Genomic DNA, 15,097 nt, shown 5'->3' with positions numbered 1-15,097 from the left:
CCCCCAGTTGACATCATTGACCCTACAGTTGACATCATCGACCCCGCAGTTGACATCAGCAACCAGCCGCCGTGTAGGGCAAGTCTGAGACGAGCCATGCAGCTCCCCGTCTGCTCCAGAGAGATCAGAGTTGGCCATTAGGATTTTCCATTGTCGTCCGTTGTCCCGCGCCACCGTGTCAAAGAGCAACGGGAATCACCTCTCAGTTACTTCATCCGCCTCTCCTCGGCTACAAGCACCTTGCCACCAACTCCTCACTAAAGACAATTCGCCGTTATTGACTGCCAAGTGCATGATGATGATCCGTTTCGGCGTTTCTCCGCCAGAATCACAGAAGCAGCGGGGTGCGCAACCTGCTCCAAGGCAGCATCGTCCGGATCCAAACCATGTGATACTATCCAGCATCTAAATTTGACATCCAACTACCATCCGCCCTGCTACAACACGCTGTTGGAGAGTGCCAGGAGGTGTGCAGAGATAAGCAGGCTTGTCCCTGCCTGGTGGATCCCCCACCCTTACTGCCCGGCCCAACTGCAAGGATGTAAACACTGGAATAAATCAATTAGCTTTTGAAACTGGGTGCCAGTCCATTTACGGATGTTGCAGAGGAGCGCCTGGAGTCCAAAACAATCATGGGTCGACTTGCTAATGCCCAGGACAGTGATTCTCATACTTTTTGGACTCAAGGTCCCCTTGTTCAAATCAAGGCACCCTGCAGAAAATGCCAGTGTCTTGACTATGGAAAAACAACAGAAAAAAAAAATTTCTGTTGCAAAGAATGGAGGGAGACCACAATGGATCCGAATTATTTCAACGTTATGGATACCTATTTGAAACCGCAATCAGGACTCGTAGTAGAGATGATATCTTTTATTAGAGCAACAAGATGTTTGCAAAAAAAAATCTTTCATTGCAAGCTTTTGGGTGCAAACACCCTTCATCGGGCATTGGAGAAAACAAAGATTGTAAAAGTTGTCGCGTTTGAAATCACTGGGTTTATCTTGTAAAATGTTGGTGCAGGTAACAGTGCGTGGCACCTTGTAATACCCTTAAAAGGGTCTCGGTGCACTTTGGTGGCTGGGAATCACTGCCCTACAACCTCTCTCGGATCCAAAGCACATAATAATGCACCTGCCGGAGTGGGGACAAGCAGCCGGTCCCACCTTCTGTTCAGCCGGGTTTCCAATTGTGCCTCATTTAGGCACAAAATTGTAACCAGAGCCAACATTTCCCTCCCCTGGTTGAATTTGCTGGCCTGGTGGAGCTCACATGTCCTGCCCATGCCTGGCAAAGTCACTGCAGCGATCGCATCCCTGCAGCACATCCTCACTTAGGTTGCCATAGTGATAGGAGGCAATGCAGAGAGATGTGATCGTTTCAGAATCTCTCCAGACAATTGATGCTGAAGGGGGAGGCAGGCAGGGTTACTACTTATGACCTGTGCAGGGCTAGAAAACCCCACATTGGCAGTGCAAGCCTGGGGACCCCTAGGGACCAGTTGCACTCCAGAGAGATGGGAAACAATGGAGATATCATGTTTGTAGGCATGAAAAATTCATCTGTAAAGGGTGGGGAGTGAGGATGAGGGGAGCAGAGAGGGAAAAAGGAGAGGCAACAAAGGGATGCTGGGTGGAGGAAGAGATAAGAACAGCTGCAAGGAAGAGATGTCGGAGACAACTGATACAAGAGGAGACAGACTGAAGTAAATAAGGGTTTAAACAATGTGGAGCAGGATAACAAAAGAGATTATTTAAAAGCTTAAGTTGTAGGAGGGAGCCGTCCTTCACATGAAAAATGTGGCTCTCTATGCTGTTTCAAGCATTTCTGGTGCATTTTCCAAAGCCCTGTTTTCTGGAGGTGGCCGATAAATAAATCTCATTCAGGCCAAGGGGTATTATTTCATACCTATTATTTAGTGGCTGTTGAACAAAGGCCTGCGCTTTAAGCTGTTCAGCATCATAAAAGTTCAATTTAGCCTGAGACAAAATTGTAGAAGCCGGCAGAAGGTAAAAATAAAAGACTGAAATCAGTCATAACCAAAAGGTCTACTGATACCACCCAAGGACTGTGGTGAGACTATGTCTGGTAAACAAGAAGAGACCAGAAATAGATGGAGCAAACTTGGTGCACTGCCAATTAGTCCCAAATGATGAACAAAGTAATTAGACACTGATGCCAGGAGAACAGCTAGAAAGGCAGGAGCAAGCTTTATAGCTGTGGCTGCCACATACCTCATCTCCTTGGATCCCAGGATCTAGCTTGACGCTGTTGGATCTTTACCCCCCTGTTTCTGAAGACCCATGTCTGGTATGGGTATTATAGGCTACCCAAAAGAGAAGGATCCTTATGTCTTTGCCATTCCAGCTGTAGGCTTGTGACTATAAGGCTCAGGACAAGCGTAGTGGCTTCTTAACCTGACCAGGGAAATACCATGTGTTCTGTGTTCAGGAAGGCAGTTTTCCTGAAGCACTACCTGGGAGAACTGCTCTTCTGGCGTGGTTCAGTACCCACAGAGGTGCAGCTGCTTTAAGCCCAGTTTATGGAAATGGGAGTCTCCTCCCTTGCTTGCTCCTGGGGCCTTATAGCTAAGGACAAGCAAAACTCAGGGGTATCCAAAACCCAAGCTTCCAGGCTGCAAGTAGGATGCCCGCCAAAGGTTTTGCAAGCACCCCAGGTGCAGGTGAAGGATGTTTGCCGGTAGTAGGGCCACTTATGGCTCTGGACTCTTGGATTTGGAATTAGTTTTGGCTAATTTGGCTGTGCATACAAATTAATTTAAAAAAAAAAGCAGGTAAAAACAAGATGTTAAATAGTCCAGCAGTGGTACAAGTTTCCCAGGTCTCAGTGTGGCTAAAAAAAGCATGCACTGGGCATGTCTCTAGCAGCTTTCAAGAAGAATCAGCACCAAAGACACATGCTTTACTGTGTGTGCTTGCTTACCCCTTCTGTGATGGCTGTTCTTAAAAGCTTCACTTTATATTTCAGATCTTGCAGCTACCTTCCTTTCTTTCACCTTCATTTTTCTGTTCTTTATCTTTAATGCAGGGCTAATATGATTTTTAATGGCAATTATGTGTCATGGAACTAAGCAGACCAAGATCTTCATCCCTGAAATAATGAAGCTTATTTAACTATTTAATACTGTGCAACGACTGGGACTTGTTAACACCCTTGACACTTTCTGTTCTATTGTTTCATCAGAGTTGACATAACAGGTAGCCTGTTGTGGGCCTAAAGATAAGGGTAGAGCCTAAAGATAAGGCAACACAAGAGAAGTCCCTCAAACCGTTCACATTGGTGCTACCACAGGGTAAGAGTAACCCCAACGGGGGAGCTTGTGTTATGTGAGCTTTATGTTTCAGGGAGCAGACGCTCATGTTTTTGATACATGCGCAGAGTGGGGTCTGTAAGGGACGCTGGAGGCCACTAGGGCGCAGCAGGGACACCCAGCTCAGAGCGCTCCTGGGGCCCAGGACCCCAGGATGTTGAGTTCAGATATGTTCAGAGGGAAGATTGTGGCGTGTCAGAGGATTGCATATCTGATAGCAAAGACTAGAGAGTAACTCCTTGGCCCGCAATGGTGGTGCTTAAGGGCCAAGTGGTTGAGAGCCCATGATGGGCTACAGCTGGAGCCTGAGAACACAGGGTCCTGGTGCGGTGGATCCCAAGCCGCAGGACCTAGCCAGATTAAAAATGAGCCAAGCTGGGAAGGGCCTGGGTCCAGACAAGGACCTACCCCAAAACCTGCATCCGCCTGCTGGGAGCAGCCTCCCTATGAAACTATAACATCAAGTTGTGGCAGAAAAGATAACTGTTGAGGGCAAAGGACCCAGAGAGTATGGAAACAAGGGTGAGGAGGTCAGAGCCAGGCAGCCAGCCAGGCCAGCAGCCTTGTCATGCCAGCACCAGACATTTTGGTTACACCATGGACATTCAGAGAAAGGTGATGAGGACAATCAACAGCCAGAAAGAACTGTCCTCTTTGGAGAGCTTAAAATACTTGGGACTGTCATTGAGAGGAGATGTCTAAGACAGGACACAATTGAAGTGTATTAAATACACTAAAGCTAAAGATAAGGAGCCTGCTACCACCAAACTTAATCTGCAGAAAAACCCTTGGTTTTTATTCATGGTAATCTCCGCCACCTTTTTTCCTTGATTTTTCCCTCATAGTTCCCTTGGTAACACAGCTGCCTGTTATAATGATCTGAAAAATGGAACATTATTTATAAATAAAACTGTCCAGTTAAAAATATTGGTTTATTTTGTTTATTCTACTTTTACCACTCATACTCTGCTGGGGCAGAGCTGTGCTGCTTCCCAGCGCAACTACAAGTGATGGATAGTGGAATGACCTTCAGGGAAGGTTAGCTGTGAAATAAGCTGTGAAATAGCTCATGAGTAAGCTTTCCCACTGACTGGGTAGGGACAATACAGAGCCAAGTCCTTGCTCTTATTAGAAAGCATAAGGTCTAGTTCCCACAGTGGTACCAGTCTCCTCAAACGAGGTGGAGGTGGCTGCCATCCTCCTTCCTGCTAGCTTTTCATCAGACCCGGTTCAGGCCAGGCTGTCTATTGCATCCTATAAAAGATGTAGCAGAAATAGCACTGGTCTTTGTGCCCTGGAAGAATTATAGTAGTGTAAAAGTAATGTTGTAGCTGTGATGGTCTAGAAAGTATGTGAGAAGCAATGATTTCTTAGGATGAACTCTCTTACTGGATGAACTATGTAGTTGGAATAGAGTCAGACAAGCCTTCAAATGCAAAGAATGTCTTGCATTTGAAAGCTTGTCTAACTCTGTCTTAACTACATAGTTGGTCCAATAATAGAGATAACCCTAAGAAATCTTTGCCTCTGAAAGAATTAGGTATATAATGCTGGTCACAGGGTTCGGTACTGACCATTGTGGGGATAATACTTGACAAATAGCACAAGTGGCCACAAATTACACAGTGTAGTATATCTGCTATTTTCTCCATCTATTGAGTTCTAGCAACAGAAATACCCTTTGCCCCTTTTCATCAGTCCATCTTTCTGTGTAGTCTGTGGAGGCTTGGGGGCACTACCAGATACAATGGGCACATAGCTGAACCAGCATTGCTAATTCTTATGATTGAATTCAGTACATCCAGATAATTGTTGTTTGTTAGGAATGAAAGGTGGAGGGGTAGCTGTATGTGGATCAAGAGCTTGCCTTAGGGGTGGGTGATGTGGATAGCCACCCAGGGCGTCATGATCAGGGGGGTGCCATACACACACACACGTATACACACGCACATACACAGCAGTGCTCTCCCCTCGCCCTAGCCCACCCTGTCTGATCCCTACCCCGGTCACTGCTCAGAAAGAGCTAGGGTGGGCAGCTCTACCTCCCTGCGGGACTGCACCCCATGCCTGCCCACGTGCAGCGGAGGGATGTACTGGGGGTGGGGAGGGGAGAGGCACCAAAATGCAAGTTTGCCCAGGAGACCGTCTTCCCTGAGGCTGGCATTGTGAGTATCTCAGTTCTTATCTTTCATAAAAAGAAAAATGCTGGTTCTGACACTCGGGGGGAAAGCTAGAAAACATGAGTGCAAGATGCAAATAAGAAACAAGCAAGCACTGATTACGTCTTAACCTCATGGGCTGGGGGGTTTTTTTGGGGTTTTTTTACTTAAGTCCTAAATTTGGCACAGGAGACACATGATTCTGAAGGACTGGGACTGGCAACACTTGTAAGCCTGTACAGCTGAATCCAGGGCTAGGGGGAAGCTTAACAGAGTAAGGACAGTTATCCAAGGGGATAATTAGCTGTGAGGTGCCAATGAGGCTGCATCAGTAGAAACAGCCCTAGACAGGAAAAGCAATAGTAGCTGGGTGACAAAGAGTTAGTTGACTCCCTTTGCTCCAAAGCCGACTATCTACTGTAGCACAGCTGCCTGCTTCCATTCCAGGAAAGAAGCCAAGGGACCAAGCCCCACGGGAATGTGGCTGAGCTCAGCTGGAATAAGTTACTCTGCCCCTAGGGACTATAAAAAGAGTGTGTGTGCGTGTGTGCGTGCGTGTGCGCACACACAGCTTTGCTCTCTGTAGGTCAGGCTCACTCTGGGAACAGGCATACCCCAGACAGTCTCATGGCAAGCAAGCCTGGCTTGCGTGGGTGCTTCAGCACCTCAACAGTATCAGTGCAAGAGCATATTCCCATAAACTGGTGTGTGTGTATGTGTATGCACGCATGCATGTGCGTGCCTCCATATACTGCTGCTCGTTACTGGATAGATCCTGGACTACTCATCTATAGTATTCGTACTACTCGCAGCTAAAGAGATGACGAGATTCCTCTTTAGCTTGTGAGAGTGGCAAGTGACTGATGCCATCCCTATCATCGCAATTTTACTGGAAGTGGCCATACTAGTGTCTAGCATTGGGATGACTGTAAAGAGGCAGTCAACTATCATGTCTGTCACGGGCTGGCTTGTTAAAAGATGCAGTGAAAACAATACATTTGAAAGATGAATGAGCAGAGGCACCTTAAAATGGGCCACTATGGCATTCAGAAATTGCAAGAGCAAAATCCAGAGATAAAGTGTTTGTATCTTCCTCCCTGCAGTCCACAGGGATTCGACCCTTATTCCAGGGTCCCCTACTATGTCAGTATGGCACTCTTGAAAATCCTGAATGCCCAAAGCTTCATTTTTAATGCTGGAATTTGATGGTAGCATTTCAAAAGACTCAGCAGTAAAGTCACAGGGCTCAAAAAATAGAAATTAGTGCCATGGCTGCATGCAAATATCAGTTTAATCCTGCAAATGAGCATTAGAAACCAAACCCTCATCTTGCATGAGCTCTATTGATTTTAACGGACCTATTCTCATTTAGATGCACTAAGGATCTAGTCTCTATTCGGCGCTCTTTTGTTGTTGCCGCTGTCTTCATTACAATCCCACAGCACCTAGTTTATTCCAGATTGCCTTTAAGTGCTTGGCAGTCCTGAACTCCCAGAACGCTCCTGCTTTCTGTGCCGCCCACCTTCTGATTTCTCAGCGATAAGGATGAGGAAGGCTGGGTACAGCATGTCTCCGGAGACTGCTGCTGGCTCTCCCAGCATGTACTGCAGATATCCCAGCGCTTGTTCTGCAGCCCTCCTTTTGTTTAACCATCATTTATTTATCCTGTCTGCCCCATACACAATCTGCACCTCTCAGGTTACGCGATAGTGATACCATGGCAGCGCTAGTCTTTCCTTTGTTTCTCTAGCCTTAATGGGTTTCCAGAAAGCCAGTGCAACCCTAAACCCAGATGGTAACAGCATCCCAGCTCCACGACTAGCACCCTGCGAGGAGGAAGTGGCAGATGTCACTTGGTTTCTGAATGAAGTTTCGAATCTGATCTGGGGTCGGAGCAGCGATGCATAGTAGAGGCCTGGAGACTGCAGCACACCCCGACCAACATTATCATAAACGGGACTAGGAAATGGCTTTAGCCCTCCGCAGCCTAATTCTGATTGGCTGGAAATGATGTCAGCCCAGAAAATGCCAGATCCTGCATTCCCCTCAACCCTAGATAATGATTAACATCCTTTGACTTCACTGAAAAGCAGGATCAGGCCCTAAACACCGAGCTCTAATAGCGTCGATGACGTGCTCTTTGGATCTGCTAATTAAAAGTGTGACGCCAGGCTGAAAGAAAGATTGGGATAACGTCCCTGTCTCCGATATAATCACACCCCCTTTCTAGATGCTACTTCAACGTCCCTGCCACAGACGGTGGATGCTGGGAGCAACAGGATTTCTGAAGAGATGACTCTTTGCCTTTTTTGTTAGGTGATTTGGCACAGAAGGGACCCAGCGGGCCAAATTCTGCCAACCCTGCTAAGGCAGGCATAGCTCTGAGTCAGTAGGCTAAGTGAATTTAGGATTTGCAGTCTGTCTCCCTGTCCCCTAAGCCTGTGCTCTGAGCATTAGACCGAATGAAATTTGATAGGCGGCTATTATTCTAAATTCTTAAACTGTGGTTTAATCAGCGGCTGCCCATGTGGACCACGTGTATTGACAGGGAGCTGAGCAGTGCAGCGCGCTTGCGTGCTGAGCTGTCACCTCTGGCGTAGGTCACCAGCGAAACTCACTGGTCCCAGCAATCCAGCTCCCAATGGCCTTTTAACCACGTGATTCAGACTGTACTGAAGGGCCCAAGCACAGGAACAGCCAGGGGTAATATAGATTGTGCTTGAGGCATCCTGGCAGGAGTTCAGGCCTGGGATAACAACCGCCGGTGTGACGAGGTGGAAAAGTAGCACAATACAGGTTTCCCCGCAGCTCCGTCTATTTTTTCTCCTCTCTCTTGGCTGCGCGCTTTTCATTGTGCTGCCCCGGGCGAGGAATGATCTCCTTGTTTCCATCTGTCCTGCCAGCCTGCCTCTTTCTTTCTGTGTTTCTCCCCTTAAAACCCAGCTCTCAAGAAACCTCCCTTCTTATTAGCATAATTTCACTCCTTCCCATGACCGATGATTATTCAGTATGCCCTTCCCTCGGGCAGTTAGCAGGAGGAGGAGGACGTAGGGTACTCTATTCTGGGACTCCCCAAAAACCGCTCTCACAGGGAGTTATTTTGTCCTATCTCTTTGTTACTGGAAGAAGTTAGGAGAGGAAGAAGACAATGGAGGAAAGGAGAGACTCAACTAGCAGGTGTAAGAGACAGCGGTGGGAGAACAAGAATAAGGGGGGCATGGATGCAGAGGTGGAATAGTGGCACTAGTCATGGCTCCGGACCACATTTTCCCTCTAGAGAGGTGAGAAAGGCTCAAGACAGCACACCCAGATTGAATGTAGCCAGGCCATACCAGTGGCAACAGAATCGTGCCCCCTCACAAGGACTGCTCTGCCAGCCATCTCTGACAGCTTTTGACGTCGCCTGGGGGGATGCTCTGGAAAGCAGTGATGATTCCCCAGTGCAAGCTGGAGCATGAACAAGCTTCTGGCAATATTGCAATGCAGGAAGAGAGTAGTGTCACCGGCCTAGGCAGCCGACTTTGTATGAGGATCATATATCCCATCCTGCATTTGAAAAAACAAACAAACAAGGGCAGCTCCGATTATAAAATGACCAGGCTGGTGGAAGAGATTAAGCTATATCCATGTATAACAGGGGCCCTGCCCCATTGCTGAGAGGCGGAAGGAGCCCAGGGCCCACTGGCCAGCCCAGCCTCTTGAACAGAATGGATGTTAAATAAGATAACCATGCACCCCAGGTGTAGGTGGAGAACAGCAGGCCTGGTGCAGAAGTAAAGAGCCAGAGAGAGGTTCAAAAAATCCAGGGCTTGGCCCAGAAGCGGCAGTCTGGCTATAGGAGGCACAGGAGGCAGATCTCCAGGGATGAGCCAGTCTGGACTGCCTGGGACAAAGGGTTTTGTGCCACTGAAGGGCGGAAGAGACCCTGCACTGTGAGCAACACAAGATAAGTGCCTCAAGCCTTTCACATTGGTGCTACCACGGGGTAAGATTAACCCCAGCAGGGAAGCTTGTGTTATGTGAGCTTTATGTTTTGGGAGGCAGACACTCATGCTTTTGATGTACATTTGGACTGGGGGACCGGGGTGTTTGTAAGGGATATGGGGAGCCACTGGGATGCAGCAGGGACACCCAGCTGAGAATGCCCCCGCAGCCAGAACCCCAGGGTGTTGAGTCCAGATGTGTTCAGAGGGAAGATTGTGGCATGTCAAAGGACTGCATATCCAAAGAGTGGGGAGCATAACTCCCATGCCCACAAAAAGGGTGTTTAGGGGCCAAGTGGCCCAAAGCCCACGAGGGGCTACAGCTGGAGCCTGAGAACATAGGGTCTTGGTGTGGTGGACCCCAAGCAACAGGACCCAGCCAGATGAAATGTAAGCCAAGGCCATAAAGATCCCGGGTTCAGACAAGGACCTACCCCAAAACCTGCATCCGCCTGCCAGGAGCAGCCTCCCTTTGAAACCATAACTTCAAGTCGTGGCAGGAAAGATAACCATTGAGGGCAAAGGACACAGAGAGTATGGAAACAGGGGTGAGGAGGTTGAAGCCAGGCAGCCAGCCAGGCCAGCAGCCTTGTCATGCCCCCACTGGACATTTCAGTTACACCACGGGCATTCAGAGCAAGGAGATTGGAGTGATCAACAGCTAGAAGGGACTGTCCTCTGTGGAGAGCTTAAAAACCTTGGGACTGTCATTGAGAGGAGATAAATAAGAGGGGACACAATAGAAGTGTATTAAATAATGGATAGTCTAGAAAGAACAGATCAGGAACTGCCTGTTTCATAACACAAGAACTAGGAGGGCGCTGTATGAAGTTGAAAGGTGTCATATTTGAAGCTGACAAGAGGAATGCACAAGGGGACTGGGGAATGGATTGCCTCAAGATTTCACTGAGGCCGAGGAGCGAGCAGGGCTCCTAAACAACTGGGAGATTATCAAGAGATCTCATAATTAATGATGACAGTATTTTGGGAGGAATATTTAACTTCATGCTTCAGGGTTGGAGCCAATCCCTTACCATCAGAGACATAATGTGTGGCAAATTATGCCATATGTGCCTATCGCTGGATCTTTCCTTGATGCATCGGATTCTGGGTACTGCCTGAGACAAGGCACTGGGCTGGCTGAAAACATCTATCATGTATGTTCCTCAGTATCATTTATGTCTTTGGACACTGCTCATTTCTATCCAACAGCACGTAAATGTGCAAGGATGAGAAATTACGTACACAAAAAAAGAAACGTGGGCAACAATAGCCTGGTGTTCTGGTATGAATGGTGTACCATCTGGGGACCAGCATACTGACTCCTGGACTCTTAATACTCCGAAAGTACAGGAGGTAGGAAGCACTGTCAGTAAATCAGCTATGGGACTGAGAGTGCTGGCTGGAAAATGTGATGGAAGCTGAGAAGGGATCTGATTGCTCTCTGTATAAATACATTGTGGGGTAAACACCGGGGAGGGTAAGCACCAGGGAGGGAAAAACGCTATTTAAGCTAATGGACAACATTGTTTCAAGGACTAATGGGCAAGACTAGCATGAATAAATTTAGGCTGGAAATCAAAGAATGACAGTTAGGTAAGGGCAGCAAAAAGCCCAACTGGTTTTAAAAGAGGGAGCTTGATAAATGTATGAACAGAATTATTTGGTGCAACTGCTTGCAAGAACAGGGGACTGCACTCAGTTACCCGGAAGGCTCCTAGGCCTATTCGTTGGACCTACATTTCGTGCACAAGCAAGTGGCAAGCTGTGAAATACTTTCATACAAGTGCTAGTGTGTGTTTCCCTATGCTGTGCTTAATTTCCTGTGATCAGAGACTGAACAAAGAATGCCTTGCATTCAAACACTTGTCTAACTTTATCCCAGCTATATAGTTGCTCCAATACAAGCTATCACCCTAAGAAATCCTTGCTTCCCGCATAACTTCTGGGCCATCGTATCTATAACATCACTCTTACACTACAGTAAATTAAATTAGTCCCCAAGGGTACAGGAAACCAAGCCAACTCCCAGAATAAAAGGGGTGTCATGAGGCTAGGAAGAAAGAAGAAAGACGAGCAAGGAGAGAAGGGGGAGTGACAACCTGGACATTGTTAGAGGCAATAGCTAAAAGCCCAATTCTGTCACCCACACTCACAAAGGGCTAGGATCTCCTGTCTGTCTCCTCTGTGGGTGGGTGTGTTACCAAGCACTTTATCGCGTTTGCGATAAGCCCTGTAATTGCCGTTGGATCAACTTGCTAACTGCTACTTCAGCTAACGACTTTCAATTTTGCATGCTTAGGCAGTGCAATCTCAAACGTATAAAAGAAAAGGACTTTGGGATGAATTCACTGCAGGGAAAGGCAAATAGACATGGAATTGCTGTTGTCGCACCATCAGTGTGCAGGTGGCACTTTCCGGAGGTGAAGTGCTAATTAGTACACATGCTAATAAGCAAGATTCAACTTGAGGCCTGAGATGATGAAGCCTTGAGCATGGAGTCGAAAATAACAGAAGTCCTAAGCAAGGACCTGAAGTAGAAGACAAAGACACCTGCTACTTTAGATGATATCATTTGCTTCCTTTCTCACAGGCACGATCCCTCACTGAAGAACTCGTTTCGATAAACCAGGAGGGCTCTGTGGTAAGGTAATAATCAAGAGACTCACTGATATCTGCTAGTCACTTCATGCTTGCTATTCATTCTGTGTGGAAGGCACTCGTACTATAGCTTGGGCAGTACCTTGAACCCCTCAGTGAAGAAGACGGATGATCAATGTGAATGAGAGCGATACAACTGGACCGCGTGGGTGGTCAAGCTATCTTTTCCGTCTGAGGTTCAAACTCTTGCAGTGGGATGAGGGATCTTCCGTATTTTCAGGGAAAACTCAGCGTCACAGAGATCCTTACTATGGCAAAGCAATGACCAGAGATTCAGCACATTACATCAAAGAGGAAGACAGCTATGAAGTATATATACAGCACATGCACACTGTATAATCCATTGTATAATCATTATTCAGTGAAGACATAATGTAGTATCACAATAACTCCCTCTATGTTGAAGAGGCAAGGATTTATGTGGGTGATACCTTTTATTAGACCTACTGTATGGTTAGGCAGTCTTTTGGGTATCATAGTACCCTTCCTCAGGCCTCCTTGAGGTGCCTTGATGTTCCCTCTTTTTTTTCTTTTGTGTTTTGTAATAATGACAGCACTCATTTCTACCTTAAAAGTTTATCGAAGATGGCTGACTTATTATTTCTGGAAACCACAGATTGAGCAATTGCAAGGAAAATGAAACAGACCACAAATATTGTTAATGTTACTATTATTTTGTATTTATTTAGCACCTTTTCCCCTGAAGGTTTACTGGTGGCACCAAACAGAGCCTCACAGTCTCCCCAATTCATGGACAAGGTATCTGCTGCAAAGAGGCCACCTTAAGTCATGCAACAAGTATACAGCAGACTTAGAAAAAGAACCTGCATCTCCTGACTCCTTCCATAAAACCTTCCCTAACTGTACAGGAATAAACCCATTAATTTTAATGGTCTTTTTTTTAAACGGGTAAGATGATGTGTTTTTGTACGGTAAAGGTGCTGATGTAGTGCCATCTAGAGGGGTCCTACCTCTCAGCAGCGCACAGGCAAGAGCTGCAGACTGGGACTCTGCTAACAGAAGCTTACAACCATTGGGGAAAGCTGCTTTTATACATATTTAATTGAGACCCTTCACACCGTCTCTTGCTCGTGTTTCTGAAAGATCACCCCACCTGTGATCAGTTCGACCTGGCAAAATCCAAGGACATTCAGTGACAAAAGCCTACGATCACACTGACCTATGGCCTGGAGTTCGTGCACTGCAAACAGATTTGATCGTCCTGAATGCTTGGGCTCACTTAACCCCCGAATCTCCCAAAGTGATCTGAAACAGAGCCAACTGGAAACGCGGAGATTATACAGAAGAAAAGGCATTCCTTCTCTCCACATCGGATGCTTTTACCTCGAAATGAGCTTTCCAAGAAGAGGTGAAGGACTTGAACCACCAGCGAGGCCACCTCAACATTTCCGCAACCCCATGATTGGATGAGTCAGTCGATTGCCCAGGGTTAAAAAGCAATGTAATACAAAAACTGCTGTTTTGTATGATCTAACCATCATCGCTGTGCTAGGTTTATGGGAGGATCCTATCTAGATACTAAATTGTCTGGTCTGTATTGACACTGGCTCGGGGCCTTGGGTCAAAAGGAAAATGACTCCTCCTGAAAGTCCCTGTAGACAAGGCTGGATGATCCCGGTCAGTCTCATAATTCAGCTTGATCACCTGTCATATATTGATTTGGTGATGTGATCCTTTGAACTAACTGACTTACTGATCCAGACTTAATTGTGACTTCAATTGGATCGGGGCATCAGCCCGTCTTTAAGTAGCCTGGTAAAACCATAGGAAATTAGCTTAGTAACATGCTTGCTTAAATATTTATGTGCTTGTTCACCCTTTTTAATATGCTTCAGAAAGAAACACAAGGCACCTGTGTGTTTTATCAAACTGCTACCTGGATCTCAAATGCTGAGGGCACAGATGACTTCAGAGAAGAGATTTGGGAGCCACTTGGATCTGCTTCCAAATCAATACCTCAGCCCAATGTAAGTCGTGTTCCCCTAGAGCCCTTTTCCAAATTGTGGAGGTAATCACACCCAGTAAATGCTGTAGCCTGGCACCAGCCATCGCTGTGGGGTCGTCTCAGTGGAATATGGTATCATAAAGCTTCAAGGGGATGTAAAACATTTCAAGGGTAGTAAAACACTGGAACAGGTTACCCAGAGAGGTGGTGGAGTCTCCATCCTTGGAGATTTTGAAGACCCAGGTAGACAAAGCCTTGGCTGGGATGATGTAGCTGGGGCTGGTCCTGCTTTTAGCAGAGGGTTGGTCCTGATGTGACCTCCTGAGCTCCCTTCCAACCCGAATTTTGTATGATTCTTGGAAGCCACTGTAGACAGGGTTTGGAGCCTATTGGACTCAATCCATCAACCCAGTCTGTTCCCCTGGGTGGAAATGATGCTGTCTGAAACACATTCCTGAAAAAGCAGAGCAACAATAGTCAAGTAAAATGGCTTAACAATGGCAGGGCTTTCTAAAAATGGTATCTGCCCTGAAAACCTCCCCAGTGCAGTCAGGCTGAAAGTGCTGCAGAGATCAGAGCCAGGTTCCTGGAGCTGCCAATGATGGGGCACGGCATACTCACTGATCTGGTGATGTGCACAGCGTGCTAGTCCCACACCCCCTGCTCATGTCAGACCATCCAGCCACCATAATAGCCCCAACAGATGCTGGCAGGTCTCTACTGACTGAGAGCAGATTCAAATGGTCAGCCTGAATAGAAAGGCTCCATTATCTCAGAGCAGATTTTTTAAGTTAGACGTTAGGAAAAACTTATTTACAGGACGGGTTGCCAAAATCTGGAACGGGCTCCCAAGGGACGTGGTACTGTCCCCTACCTTGGGGGTCTTTAAGAGGCTGGATGTGCACCTGGCTGGGGTCACGTGGCCCCAGCACTCCTTCCTGTCCGTGGCAGGGGGTCGGACTCGGTGATCTGCTCAGGTCCCTTCTGACCCAAACATCTA

The sequence above is a fragment of the Crocodylus siamensis genome, chromosome 1, assembly GCF_052110815.1.
Source record: "Crocodylus siamensis isolate JL-2025a chromosome 1, ASM5211081v1, whole genome shotgun sequence".
NCBI classification, from domain to species: Eukaryota; Metazoa; Chordata; order Crocodylia; family Crocodylidae; genus Crocodylus; species Crocodylus siamensis.
This window is presented reverse-complemented; position numbering follows the sequence as displayed.